Here is a 14,857-nt window from a genome sequence, read left to right on the forward strand (position 1 = left end):
ATGGGCCCCAATTGCTTTCAGAAGGAAGCCAAGTAGAGGTCCACAAGTAGAGATGAGCAAACCTGTCAATTTTGGTTTCTCTCACTTTTTCGTGCTTTGTTTTTTAGTAAGTTTTGAACAGTTGGGTGGATTTGTTTGGGAGCAGGGATTTCATCTGATGGCTCGTTCCTGAACCATTACTGCAGAAGCATGGAGCATCTTCAGTTTGAGGACTACATTCCTTCATGCTGGTGGGCAAAGGTGGGCAAAGCAACAGCAGGTTCCATTCCAGCAGAACAAAAGCCACATGATTCTACATCTCTGATACACTTCTCTCCATCCTCCAGCCATCTGTGCAAGGAGGGCACAAAACAGGACATGTGAGGGGTGTGGCCTAAAAGAGGGTGTAGCCTTGGGCCAGAAAGAGACACCTAGAGGGCCATATTTGGGCCTGGGGCCTGAGGTCCCCTAACCCTTTTTTAGGGGTTCGCCTGTCAAGCATGATGCTTTGATTTGTGCCTGGGAAGAAACTGGCAGCAAAAGTTGACCCCCTCCAGCATCCCTTGCAGTAATGCATATTTCAGATGCGTGGCTCCATAAATGTGAAACTGCTATGAGCACATTCATTGTGCCTGGAAGCTGGTTGGGGGAAAGAGAGAGAGTCTGTTGTTACAACATTCACTTATTTTTAGCAGCAGTGTTGGCAGCCCTCCCCCCCCCCCCCGTCCATACGCCCTTATTAAATTACTAACACAAAGTTTGCCGGGCTAATCAGCCGGTGCAGGTGCCATTCTTGTATGATTAAGACACCTTTTCCCCAACTTTATTTTTTTTTGGGGGGGGGGGAGTGAATAAGAGAGAAAGAGAAATGGATGAAGTTCATTGAAGGCTGGGTTTCATCAGCTCTTTACCTCAGAGTAGTCCTCCTGGCATCCTGCTGAAGTCTGAGTCACTTGGTTGCATTCTAGAGCAACATGTCTAATGATAGCAGTTAATTTTATCCTTTTTTCTCCATTTATTCCATTCGCATCCACCCTCCCCCCACCCCACCAACTTCAAAAGGTTTAAGGCAATGTCCATAGTTATCTCCTCCTCCCTCCACATGATCCTTGCAACGATTCTGTGAAATGGGTTATGGGAAGAGAGAGAGAAAGAAAGAGAGAGAGATGGGGGGAGGGAGAGAGACTAGATCAAGATGTCTCATTGTGACTTATGGCAGAGTGAGAATTGAATTCATATCCATTCAGTCACAATCTAACACTCTGGCTCTTCTTCCTTCCCTCAGCCTCACACCAAGTTGAGCAGGACGAAACCGATCCAAAGGCTGCAAACCCTTGAAACACCCTGGAACAGATTTCTCAAAGCCCCTGTGTGGGATGCAGCCAGGCCACAGAAGTTAGGCATTATTGGGAAATTAAGCTGCCCCTTGATTTGGACCTGTGCAGAGAGAGAAGCGAGTGGCCTAGCGGGGAATTCTGTCTCGCAAAAATGAGGAAAGCAAGCAATGGTGAAAGGGCAAATCTTTTTCACATCCCCCGAAAGATGTTGTTGCCAAAGGCATCTGATATAAAATTTTATAGAGGTGTCAACTGATATAGTGCAAACACACCAACACTCTCCTGTGTTGTTACTATTAACATATGCAAGGTTGCTCTGGCTAAATATGAAGGATATGAATATGGCCGGCTGTGCACCCTAGTTAAAATGAGGCATAAATACCAATGTGAAGAGCTAATGGCGGCAGGGGGGAATGCTGCTCTGCTTTCCCAAGGTCTGTTTTCAACCCTCTTACACCCTGGCCAGGTTAATGATGGTGGGATTGCTATACTGGGGTGTACAGCTTTTGGGGTGAGGGCGGGAGAATCAGTTAAGACACCTCCAAATAAATTAACAAGATGAATCTATTTGGGTCTTCATTTTTCATTTCCCCCCAATATTCAGTTCCATTTGCCACACTCCCACCTCAGTTTGTCAATTTAAAAAAAAAATAATTCCACACAAAAATCCTCAGCATTTTAGTGTGCATTTGTCCAACCAGATACACATTTTTTTATCACCAGTTTTTTGCTTCACACATTTTCTGTGTGCTATTTCCATTAACACATTCATTTTTATGGATACTTTTCCCCCAAATATATACATTTTTCTACACAGTTTGTTTGGTGAACAGCACTGTGAAATCCACTGATGCAAACCATGGCAGTGATGCAAACCAGGCAGAGGGCCTTCTTGGTAGTGGCACCCACCCTGTGGAACGCCCTCCCACCAGATGTCAAAGAGAAAAACAACTACCAGACTTTTAGAAGACATGTGAAGACAGCCCTGTTTAGGGAAGCTTTTAATGTTTAATAGGTTTTTGTATTTTAATATTCTGTTGGAAGACGCCCAGAGTGGCTGGGAAACCCAGCCAGATAGGTGGGGTACAAATATATTATTATTATTATTATTATTATTATTATTATTATTATTATTATTATTTCTCATCATCAAGCATCTACTCACAGGATCCCCTCAGCACCATGCTTATTGGACTTAACAGGACCTTGGATGTTGAAATACCTAGTTTTAGTCAATTTCATGACAGTGGGTGGGAATTTATGACTCACAAGATGTTTTTGGCCTACAACTCCCACCATCCCTGCCTGACCATTCACCATATGGGGGTGTGTGGAGTCCAGCAGCATCTCCTCCTGCTTTAATGAGTGACTGTTAAGCTATGCTGAAGGAGGACTTCAGAGGACTCCCTCTCCTGATATTTTGGGAAGCTCTGTGCTGGAAATTTCTCCTGCTTCTTTTTAACCATCCATCAGTTTATGAGAAAAGAAATTGCATTCTGAAATTATCCAAATGGAGAGAAACTTCTAGTGAAATTCTCAGGGGTGGGGGTTCAGGGTGTTTTGCTTTGTTTTTGTCATGGTTTGCTTACTTCTGAGGTGGCTGAGAAGGGTTTGGGAGTATTCTTCCTTTCATTCTACAAATTGTCTCATAGGTGTTCTGCACTATGCAGCCTCCCTGGGTGACTGTGTTTCAGTCAGACCACAAAGGACAATTCCTTCCATGAAGGGGGGGGGGTGTTCATGCCAGCAAGTGCAGGCAGCTGGTGAGGCTGCAGAGCACTGGAGAAAACAGGGTTTTTTTTGGGGGGGGACAGGGTACCACCTTCAACTACTTCACAGTGGCACTGTAAGCTCAAAACCTTGTGCCCATGCAAAGTGCAAGGACAATGAGGAGAGAGAAATGGCAGCCTCATTTGTGGAAAAAGAAGAAAACTCCCAAGAAACCAGAGGATGGATTTCTACATAGCACTAAACTTCAGAGAACCATCTTCTAATTTCCAAGCATCAGGCTGGAGGATGTAGTTTTTCTGAGTCAGCCCCAAGCAATTTTGCAAGGAAGTTCCCAGAGCCGGATTGCTGAAACAATGCCCGATGTTACTGTGGCATGACTCATGAACTTTCTAAATGCTCTTTTTTATTTCACCCTGGGATCCTCATACCAGGAAAGGCAGGTGAGAAGGGGTGGTGGTGGGTGGGTGGATTGCAGCATTTCCCCTCTAGGTCTGCATCTGGTCGCCCTGATGTTGGTCTGATGTTCCCTCTCAGTCACCCGTGTTACATAACATCAGCCAGCAGACTGAAGTGCTCAACTGAGCTGCAAATTCTAACAAATGCAGCCCTTCTTCAAACCCAGTGCTCCCTATTTGTCTGCAAAGCTCATGATGAGCTGGAAATAGACCATTAGCTTCATGATAAAGAGAGAGATTGGAAAGAAATGTGTGGGGGTGAGTGTATTGCACTGCCTTCTCTGAAACAACTACCACCCAGTCGCCTCTAATCCTTTTCTTTAGCCTCGCTAGGACAGATGAGAAGGAGCAAACTTTTGCATTCCTCTTTAGACCTGGTGGAGCAGACTCAGTAAGGAAACCTGAACTGTGAAGTGGAGATAATTAAGAAATTCAGTCCTGGCAAATTCTGGTACAAACTGACCAAGATCCATGCCTCCTAGACCAGAGGTTTTCAACCTTTTTGAGTCCATGGCTCCCTTGACCAACTACATTCTTTCTGTGGCACCCCTGTGGCGCTCAGGAGCCCAGTTACGTCACCCCTCGCATGCAGAGCTGGCAGCCTCTCACCCTTTTTCGAACACCGTCCCTTGGGGAGTGTTGCCCCAGCCTCCTCTCCTCTCTCCTCTCCTTGGGAGTCCTCTGGGCAGGCGCTGTTGCTGCCCCTGGTCTCTGGCCTGCACTCCCACCCCACCCCAAAGAGAGGTGCCTCTTCACACTGCCCCACAGGGGCCTGGGACTTGTCTGTCCATTCCCAACAGCAAGGGGTGGTGAACTGACTGGCTGGGCTGCCTCACACGCTTGCTTGCTTGCTCTGAGGCTGCTTCAGGTTCTGGCTACCAGCACCCCCTGACTAGCCCCAGAGGCACCATTCACCTGTGGAGCTTGTAGCCAGGACTACTGCAACAATTAGCTGTGCAAGCCTTTTGGAGGCAGAGATGCGAGAGGGCATCAGAGGAGGGAGGGAAAGAAGAGGGACAGTGGCCAGTGTTGCCCGCAGCAGCACTGACCATCATTCAAGGCACCCCAGGGTGCCACAGCACAGTGGTTGAAAATCACTGTTCTAGACAATCATGCAGACAGGAATCCAAATCAGTCTCTCATTTTTCCAATCTTAAATTTAGTTTTTCACATTTCCAAAACAGTTTCCAGGGAAATATTTTGTTAACGCCTCGTGAAAAGTTGCTAGCTTTATGGTACGCGTTTCTCCTAACATACACATTTGTGCAAAGCACACCTTCCATAATATTTATATTTTCCCCAATATATTGAATTAGTGTATGTTAATTTCACTAAATATACGTATTTTTATGCATACTTTAGTATATGCATTTTTTCTACACATTACTTGGCTGAAGTTCTACACTGAAAAATTGAGAGAAGTACAGGTTTTGAAGGATGGCCGTGCCTTGCTGTGCACTCTCTCCACTCTGCAACATGGGAATTGTTGTTGCTGTCATCATTATCATCATCATCATCATCATCAAATTGTTGATAAAAAAGCAAAATAAGACACAGCATGATGCCAAACTGGGCTCTACTGTGACATTTTTGCATTGGCAAGTTCTGTCCTCTGAATACTTTTTTACATTGCTGAAATGTTCCTTGCTTTTGTTGTTTCCATTCTGAAAAAGGCATCATGGTTTGTTTGTCTGAATTAATTACATTGTTAACAGGCGTTTATGGAGAGTTCCTCTTTGATGTGGCCAAAAAGTGGGCCAGATGGTGCACCGGGTCTGCTTAATCTGCATAATGCTATTCTAGATGCGCTTAATCTGCATAATGCTGTTCTACTTCTTGTAGAATACTATGGCTACTGGCCATGACGGCTATTTTCTACCTCTGGGGTCGGAGGCAGTAATGCTTCTGAATACCAGTTGCTGGAAACAACAGCAGAGGGAAAGTTCTCTTGTGCTTGGGGTTCTTATTTGTGGGTTTCCCATAGGCACCTAATTGCATACCCCACAAGTGTCCCAGGAAAACTGGGAAATCCTGTTTCTTCCCATGTGAGCATGGCAGCCATTTTGGTCACTGTGATTTCATGTGATTTCATGCTCAGATTTCACTCGTGCTTTTTTTCAGGGCCGTAATCTCACATGGCACCCCAAAAAGGTGTGTTTTGGGGCACTGTGAGAGCAAAAGTGCACATTTTAAGCTCCATGGTCTTGCATAGTTCAAGTGACTCGTGCAGGAACACATACAGGAAGACGTGCATCCCAGTTTGGGACTCAACATGTTGGAGGGTGTGTAATTGGACACTGTGAGAACAGGGTGCTTGGGCTAGATGAACCTTTGGCCTGATCCAGCAAGGCTCTTCAAATGGTTTTAGTTGTAGGAGCAGCCAGCCAAGGAGTTCTCCGGCCTTCTCTCCCACACAAATCCTGTGCCAAAAGTTCATCAGATGATATCCTCAATTTTTCAGCCTCACACAAGATCAAGAGACATGCTTTTAATGAAGTTTAGGCTACAGAGTTGAGCACCAGACAGCAATGTGCACGTATGATTGATGCAGTTGTAGGTACATGGGGACTATCAACCCACCCCAATGTTAAGACTGCTTGGGGAGGCCCTATTCATAGCAGTGGTGGAGGAACCCTCTCCAGCACCTGGGGCAGGATGCCAAGGGGTGCGGCGAACCGCCCGGTGGCACACGTACAACATCTGTACAGACTGCACACGCACAGCATCCCGTACGGACTGCGTACGTGTGGCAGCCCGTATGGTCAGTGTGCAAGAGGCACCCTTGGCTGCTCTACAGCTGGGGGGAGGCAGGGGCCATCTTATCACACACACCCTGAGTGGCACCTGGGACGGACTGCCCCCTCCGCCCCCCACTTCGTACGCCCCTGGTTCATAGTGGTGGTGGGTGGTGACAGCATAGCATTACATCAATTTCCCCATTTGTTATATAATAAGTGAATGTTTCTGCAGAGGCTTCAAGGTTGCTGGTACAAAGCATTCCGCAAGTCAAAGGTCCTTAGATGCTGATGGTTTCGGCCCCATCTGCACTACACATTTAAAACAGTCGCATGCCATTTTAAACAATCATGATTTCCCCCAAAGAATCCTGGGAAGTGTAGTTTGTGAAGCAGAGGCGGACTTTGGGCTCTCCAATTTCAGTGGTGCCCTGTGCAGCACTAAAATTCAGTACTTCCACCTCTCATACTCCATTCTATACCCCCTGCAGCTCCACACCCAGTGCAGCGACACCAGTCGCACTACCCAAAAACTGCCTCTGTTGTGAAGGGTGATGAGAGTTGTTAGAAAGCTCCTGTTCCCTGACCATAGCTACAATTCCCAGAACTGTCTGGGAAAACAGTCCGATTGTCAAACTGCTTTGAGAATTGCAGCTCTGTGAGGGGAATAGGGGTCTCCTTACAACTCTCAGCACTCTTAACAAACTACAGCTCCCAGAATTATTTGTAGGAAGCCATGACTGTCTAAAGTGGCACGATGCAGCTTTAAATGCATAGTGCAGATGGGGGCCTTATACGTAGTAGTTATTTCAGCACAAGGGTCTCCAAGCAACTTGCAATATATGTCTATGTAAGGTAATAAATACGTTACATTTCTGTATGATGTGTTTCTGTATTATTGTGTCCCTGCTCTAGATACAATCATACAGAAACACACGGGCTTCTTTAAAAATATACATAATAACAGCCACTCTAAAACCAAATCCTTCGTCATCATAGCCCATCAAAAGCATGGACAAAAAAGTTATGTTTTTACCAGGTGCCTTTTATACGGCCATAAAGAGCCTGCAGTGACAGTGATGGTTGGTGAATAAATACTGATCTTAAACTCTGGGTAATGGATTTTAGCTGAAGGAGTGTTGTTTTTAATGTAAATAAGTATATGGGGAATTTTTAATTTTGTCTTTCGCGTCTGCCCCTTGGGTGCTGATGTAGTATATGTTGCTGATGTTATTTCTGTTGTCTGGTCTTTGACCACAATACAGATTGATTGGCAATAAAGTGCTTTTTAAAATGAATGAATGAATATTATTTGAAAGAAGAAGAAGGAAAAAAGGACATGCTTGAGCAATCTTTCTAGGACACCCTTTGCCCAAAGATTTAACACATCTGCATAAAGAGCAAGTGGCATGAGAAACCAGGCTGAATAGCCCCTGGATCCCACGCTCTTCAGTCAAAGCTTCTTCTTTTGTCCACAACTGTCTTCTTCTTTTTGGGAGGGGGGGGCACGTGAAAAAATCCAATTGGCCAACAAATTAAAGCCAATTAGCACGTGAGCCAAATAAATCGCGCAAACAAGCAACGGTGTTTGGCTGGAGAGGGTAGAAAGGCGAAATGAGCTGGAGGCATTAGCATAGTTCCGCCTCAGTCGGGAGGCACACAGTGGCGACTCGTTGGCTTAAAGTATTAGAGGTCTCGGAGAGTGAGCAGGGCTGTTATTCTGAGCAACCAGCTGGCAAGCATTCTTGACGGGAGATGGGGGCAGATGTCCAAGGACAATCAAAGGGAGAAGAAAGTTTAAGCCAACGTTTGCCTATCTCATATTCTCGTCTTGATCCTCGCTCCTCAAAGACGAGGAACAGCTGTTGCACTTTGGGGATCTGTCGTGGTCAGCTCATCTACTCTTCCGCTTCCTTCCCTCCCTCCCCCTGTTCCTGACTCCATCAGCTTTGGACTTCAACCCCTCTCAGACCCCCTGCCTGCCATTAACTCCTTAGAGAACAAGGCCTGGTATTGAATAGGCTTTGGATGATCATATCCAATGGGTTTTTATTCACATTCTCCTCTGAGATTCGAATGTTTCAGTCAGATTTCTTCAGTGTGCAATATAAGCATAGCGAGCTGCCATCCACTGAATCAGACCATTGGTCCATCTAGCTCAGTACGGTCCACACTGACTGGCAGCAGCTCTCCACTGTTTCAGACAGTAGTCTCTCCTTGCTCTACCTGGAGTTGCCAAAGTTTGAAACTGGGGCCTTCTGCATGCAAAGCAGGTGCACTGCCACTGAGTTACAGTCCTTCCACAAACTGTTAGCCCTGGGATGCTAAATTCATTCATTCATTCATTCATTCATTTTACTTGTATGCTGCTTTTCCGCACACAAAAATCATGCTCAAGGTGGCTTACAGCAAAGAAAGGGGAGCACTACAAGTACTACAAAAACAATTTCGTAATAACATAGCAGAACAATGACATTGCAACAATTCCATAATATAGCAAAACAATAGCAAATGTGTTAACCCCCCGAGAAAAACACATATCAATTCTAGAAATATATCTAGATATATCTAAATATATCTAAATATATCTAAATATATCTAGAATATATCTGAAGAAGTGTGCATGCACACGAAAGCTCATACCAAGAACTAACTTAGTTGGTCTTTAAGGTGCTACTGGAAGGAATTTTTTTTATTTAGAAATATAACAGTATAACATAATGTATTGGCAAGCCACATTCATAAGAGTCCTGCCTGGGCATCATGTCTGAACAAAGAATGCCAACATGAATGGGGGTATAGGGGATGCAAACAAGCCTACTCCAACCCTAAACCTCTGAAAGGGGATTCTGAATGCATTCCTCTGAGGATGCTTGTGCGCTCAGGCACAGAGAGGTTGTGGTGGGTGCATGGATGGCAAAGAAGGCAGAAGAAAGGGGTTGGAGTCCAACTTTGATTACAGATGGAACAGCTATGGTGTGCACTCCCGAGTCTGAGTGTGGTCCCTCAGCCTCCAGTGTGGCCAAGAGGAGAGGCAACCACCTGGCAGCCAATGTCAGGAGTCAATAATACACCAGCTTCAGGGTGGCCCCAATCCAAGAAGACAGTCCCAATGAAGTGGGATTAGACAGATGGACAGACTTGGAAGCTTCCTTGTGATCATGGACCCTGATAATGAAGCATTTCAGATCAAGCACACTTAGTAAACACATTTAGGACCACCTTCAGACATTCCAGCTCAGTGTGGGACATTTGGAAGTGGAGGTAATGGTGTGAAGATCTGAGATCTTACACACAGAGAGAGAGAGAGACAGTGCATCTCATACCCACAGCCGGTTTTGAACTTGTGACCCGAGGAAGGGCAGGTAATGAGTGTCACTATAGAAAAGGGGCAGCCCTCTGGGTGTTGTTGAACTCTATCTCCCATCAGCCCCACCCAGCATGGTCAGTGGTCAGGGATGGTGGGAGATGTAGTATAATAATTGTGTGGGCTGCCAATTAGCTACTGGGATAGGTTCAGGTAAGTGCTGGTGTACAAAGATTTATGCAGCTTGGGACTGGGATGCCTAAAAGATCATCTGACCATTTAGAAAACCAATTGATCACTCTGCTCTGCAAATAAGAGCCTCCTGCAGATACCAACTTATCAGAGGTTCCCTCCACGGAATATAGGGAATCGGCCATTTTTGTGGTGACACCCCCGCTTTGGAATTCCCTCTTGTTAAATATTGTTATGTGTTCTCATCCGAGAGTTGTGGGTGCTGGGACACCCATAATTTCTAGAATTAGTAAAAGTCAGAATAAATCAAGGTTTGTTTAATAGAATAACAAACAAGCCCAGCTTGCTATAGCTAGCTGGGAATAATCCATTAACAAACAAAGGTTGAAATAGCCAGTCCTTAACCCATCAATGGAAACCATCAACAAGGCAAAAGACTCTGCTGGGCACATTGGAGGAGGTTGCCAGGGTTACAATGGATGATGATGTCAGCGGAAGGGGAAGCTGCATTTGGCATGGGCTTCTGGGAAGAAGAGCAGGGGCAGAAGTTCTGGGGACTGACTGGTGCAAGCTGTTAAAAAGAGACACAGAGATAGCTGTCTGGCTGTTGTTGAATCCAATTCTGCACTTCTGTGATTTGAATGCTGGAAATCCCTCCACTGTTGACTCAGGTATGTATAAATAGGTATAAATATACCGTATATCATAAAGACACTGCAGTCTCTGCTGTGCCTAATTTCCAAAATGAAAACACAAGCCCTGCTTGAGTGCCAGGACCTCTGGAATCTCACACCACTCTGGGATTGGTATGGCCCATAACATTATTAAACAGCTGCCATCTCTGTTGTATTTTAGCATCTACTGAAGGTCTTCTTCCGATGAGTCTTTCAGGTTGAGCTCTTTCCCAATATGCATCTGTATTGGAATTGTTTTTAGACTTTTTAGAAGTTCTTGATACTTTTAGATTCTGGTGGTATTTTGGGATGTTTTCATTACATTTCTTTATTCATATTATATTCCACCTCTCCTTCCAAAGAAGGATTGTTTTGTTTTGCTTACAATCCAAAGAAGGATTGATTGTTTTGTTGCTTACAGTATAAGAACATAAGAAGAGCCTGCTGGGTCAGGCCAAGGGCCATCTACTCCAGCATCCTATTCTCACAGTGGTCCACCAGATGCCCCTGTGGGAAACACGTGAACACAGTAGCATTCTTCCCACTCGTGAATCCCCGCAACTGGTATTCAGGAGTAAGATTGCCTCCATCAGTGAAGGCTGGACATAGATATTGTCTCTTGTAGCCACTGACAGATTTATCCATGAATTTCTCTAATCCTCTTTTAAGGCCATCCATGCTGGAGGTCATAACTACATATTGTACGAGCAAGTTCCATGGTTTAAACTATGTGCTGTATGGAGGACTTCCTTCTGTCTGTTCTGAATTTTCCCAAATTCAGCCTCCTTGGATGCCCCTAGGTTCTAGTGTTATAAAGGTAAAGGGACCCCTGACCATTAGGTCCAGTCGTGGCCGACTCTGGGGTTGCGGCGCTCATCTCGCTTTATTGGCCGAGGGAGCCGGCGTACAGCTTCCAGGTCATGTGGCCAGCATGATTAAGCCGCTTCTGGTGAACCAGAGCAGCACACAGAAACGCCGTTTACCTTCCCACCGGAGCAGTACCTATTTATCTACTTGCACTTTGATGTGCTTTTGAACTGCTAGGTTGGCAGGAGCAGGGACCGAGCAACGGGAGCTCACCCCGTTGCGGGGATTCGAACCACCGACCTTCTGATCAGCAAGCCCTAGGCTCTGTGGTTTAACCCACAGCGCCACCCGCGTCCCTTTCTAGTGTTATAGGAGAAGGTAAAAAAAAACTTCTTTCTATCCACTTTCTCCACACCACACATGTGGTAGGCCACTATGCTTGGCTGGTGATGCTGTGCTGCATCTTTCCTGTTCCAGACCTCATTTTTATGTGTGGGTTTCAGGGTGGATTTTTTTGCTGTGGGAAACCCCAGTGCCAATGAAATGGAGCCACTCAGTATCACACAAGCAAAAGTGTTTTCTCTCAAGAGGGGCTTGAGCTGGCTGCCCTTCTTCCTGACCTCTTCCTACGTTTTGTTTTGCATTTTGGGGGGCAATCAGTATCCTTCAAGGTGAATCTGTGCCCCTCCCAAGGACAGAGGCCAGCAACAACATGCTTGAAAGGATTCTGTTATCTCTCCTTCTCTGCCTTCACAAGACAAGACCACCCAGGGATCTTCCTGGAGAAATACTATACCAAGCAGCAGGCCAGCATGTTCAGAGATGGCCCCCAAAGCATGCTGACAACTGCTCCCCCTGGCTTAGAGAAAGCACAGAAGGATTAATAACTTGGAGAGTATTCCAAGGAAAACTTAAATCGGAAGCAAGACCTCATCCAGGGTACTAGAAGCCAAAGATGTCTTATTGCCATAACCTATTAAAATCTTTTTCCCCCACTTGTATCCACTGTCAGCCAAATCTTGCACTGTAAAGTTTTTGCAATGCAGCCTTCTCCTGGCTAAGTTCCTTCTTTTAAAGGTTTATTGAAATCTGGCTTTCAGACATGCAGATGTATGCCTGCATAAGGAAAGGAAAGGTCAGCTCCCACTACGTTTCCGAGCACAATTCAAAGTGTTAGTGCTGACCTTTAAAGCCCTAAATGGCCTCGGTCCAGTATACCTGAAGGAGCGTCTCCACCCCCATAGTTCAGCCTGGACACTGAGGTCCAGCGCCAAGGGACTTCTGGTGGTTCCCTCATTGCGAGAAGTGAGGTTACAGGGAACCAGGCAGAGGGCCCTCTTGGTAGTGGTGCCCGCTCTGTGAAACATCCTGCTATCAGATGTCAAGGAAATAAACAACTATCTGACTTTTAGAAGACATCTAAAGGCAACCTTGTTTAGGGAAGTTTTTAAAGTTTGATGTTTTATCGTGTTTTTAATGTTCTGTTGAAAGCCACCCAGAGTGGCTGGGGAAACCCAGCCAGTTGGGTAGGGTAGAAATAAATAAATTATCATCATCATCATACTAGTGCAAGATAGTATGCTTTGAAGGCCATCAAAGGTAATTTTGTTTCCAGGGAAAGGAGAGAGATCAAATTCATCTCCTTTCCATTTGTTCACTTGAGTTATTCATTCTTCGTGCCAAAATAGTCAAGTTCTGTAATAAAGAGTAAATTCCTTAAAATAAGTGTATCACTTCTGTCTGTGCTCAGACCCTGAAGTCTTCTCCAGTTGTGGAAGGGAACAGGGTTGCTCTATATCAGGCTCTGTTATTGGCTGAAAGTACAAAGTCTGGGGAATGGCCAGGCCAGGTGGTGGATTAAAGCAGGACTACAGAAGGAACCTGGCCTTGTTTGCCCTCACCTGGTCAACAGGACAACACTTTGACTCCCTCACTCTAGCCCAGTCTTGACCAACTCGTTGCCCTCCAGCTATGTTGAACGACCAGCAGGACCACCACCACCCCATACTAAGGTTACCAGATTTTTTCAATGAATCCGGGGACACTTTTCAACTTCAATGGATTTTGTATGGGGACTGATTTGTAAATCCGGGGACTGTCCCCGGGAAATGGGGATGTCTGGTAACCTTACGCCATACAGCACAAGAAGTTTGGACTACAACCCCAATCAACCCCAGCCAGCATGGCCATTTTTAACTCCAACTCCTACTAACTGCAGCTAGCAGAGCCAGTATGGGCTACACTTCCCATCAGCTGCAGCCTTCACAGCCAGTTTGGACTCAGTGGTGCCAGGCTGGCTGAGGCTGATGGAAGTTTTCACCCAGCACACTTGGAGGGCATCAGGTTGGGGGGAGGCTGCACTAACCAACTGCAGGCTTGGAAAATGGCGTGCTGGGAATGGATTGGTGCACAGCCACCCAGATTCTAGTCATATCACCCAAGCAATGACTCCTGTGGTGAACACAGACAAGCTGAATCCTACCTCTGTGGGGGGTGAAATTTTGCTTTCAGTTCATCTCCAGGAAAAAAAAACCCTGCACAAGCTTTTACCACTACCTTTACTTTTTTGTGTGCAGATCAAATAAAATGCCCTTCCCTGTGGGTGTGAGAATTTGTGTGGAAACCTTAACTCTCCGACAACCTGCTCCTCACTTATGAAGCATTAGCGGGAGAAATGATTTATCACACAATGGTTAAAAATAAAATTGTCTTATTTTACCAGCTGTCAGTTTTGACAGATGGGGGGGGCAATGGGAGGAGGAGGGGATTTGCCTACTGAGCTTCAGTGGCCACTCATGGAGGGTCATCTCACCCCCCACCCCCAAAAAGCCCATCAATTTAGTATAGGGTTGGGTCAAGATTAGGGTCAGCTCTTTCTTTAATCCAAACTGGCCTTTCTCTTATTTCCCCCTCACTTCCTTATGAAATCCTTTCAGAGGGTTTGTGGCTCCCTGGTGAGACTGAGTGGCATCCCTCAGCAGTGCTCCAGTTGGTGGCCCACCACTGGAGAGGATTGGATTACACCTCCCATCAACCAATGGGGTTGCCTCTAGACTCAAAAAGATAGAAAACGCAGGAACACAGCACTGCATGTGCTTCGGCTCTTAAGTTCGCTTTGCTCAATGTGTGTGAATCTGCGGAGCGAAGGGGGCATGGGGGAAGCCTGAGGACAGAGAGGCTTCTGCTGGCAATGGTGGCCCCTGACTTCCCCCCTCTCCACTTCTTATTATGTCAAGGGAGCTCTGCTCCAGACGAGGGAGATTATGCAACGCAGGAGGGGCTGTGACTTTCGGCGAGATATAGCGCACACAAAAAGTGTGACCAATCGTGATGACAGGGGCTGCCGTGGCAGCTTGTGATGGAGGGAAATTAAATCCCGAGCCAAACAATGCTCCATTATGCTGTGTTCTATAAACACCCTTGTTGAAGCTAGATTGAGACAGAGAGAAAGAACCCAAAATGGGGCAGGGGGAGATGATGTACACATACATCCCCCTTCCCAATATTTGTCTCAGCAGTCATGTTCATTTGAACATCAGAATAATAATAATAATAATAATAATAATAATAATAATAATAATATGCTATAAATAGTCACATCGCAATAGTCTCGAACAGCGACATCTAGGGTTGGAGTCAT

Source organism: Podarcis liolepis (genome assembly GCF_965112155.1).
Source record: "Podarcis liolepis genome assembly, chromosome: 14".
In the NCBI taxonomy this organism is placed as follows: domain Eukaryota; kingdom Metazoa; phylum Chordata; class Lepidosauria; order Squamata; family Lacertidae; genus Podarcis; species Podarcis liolepis.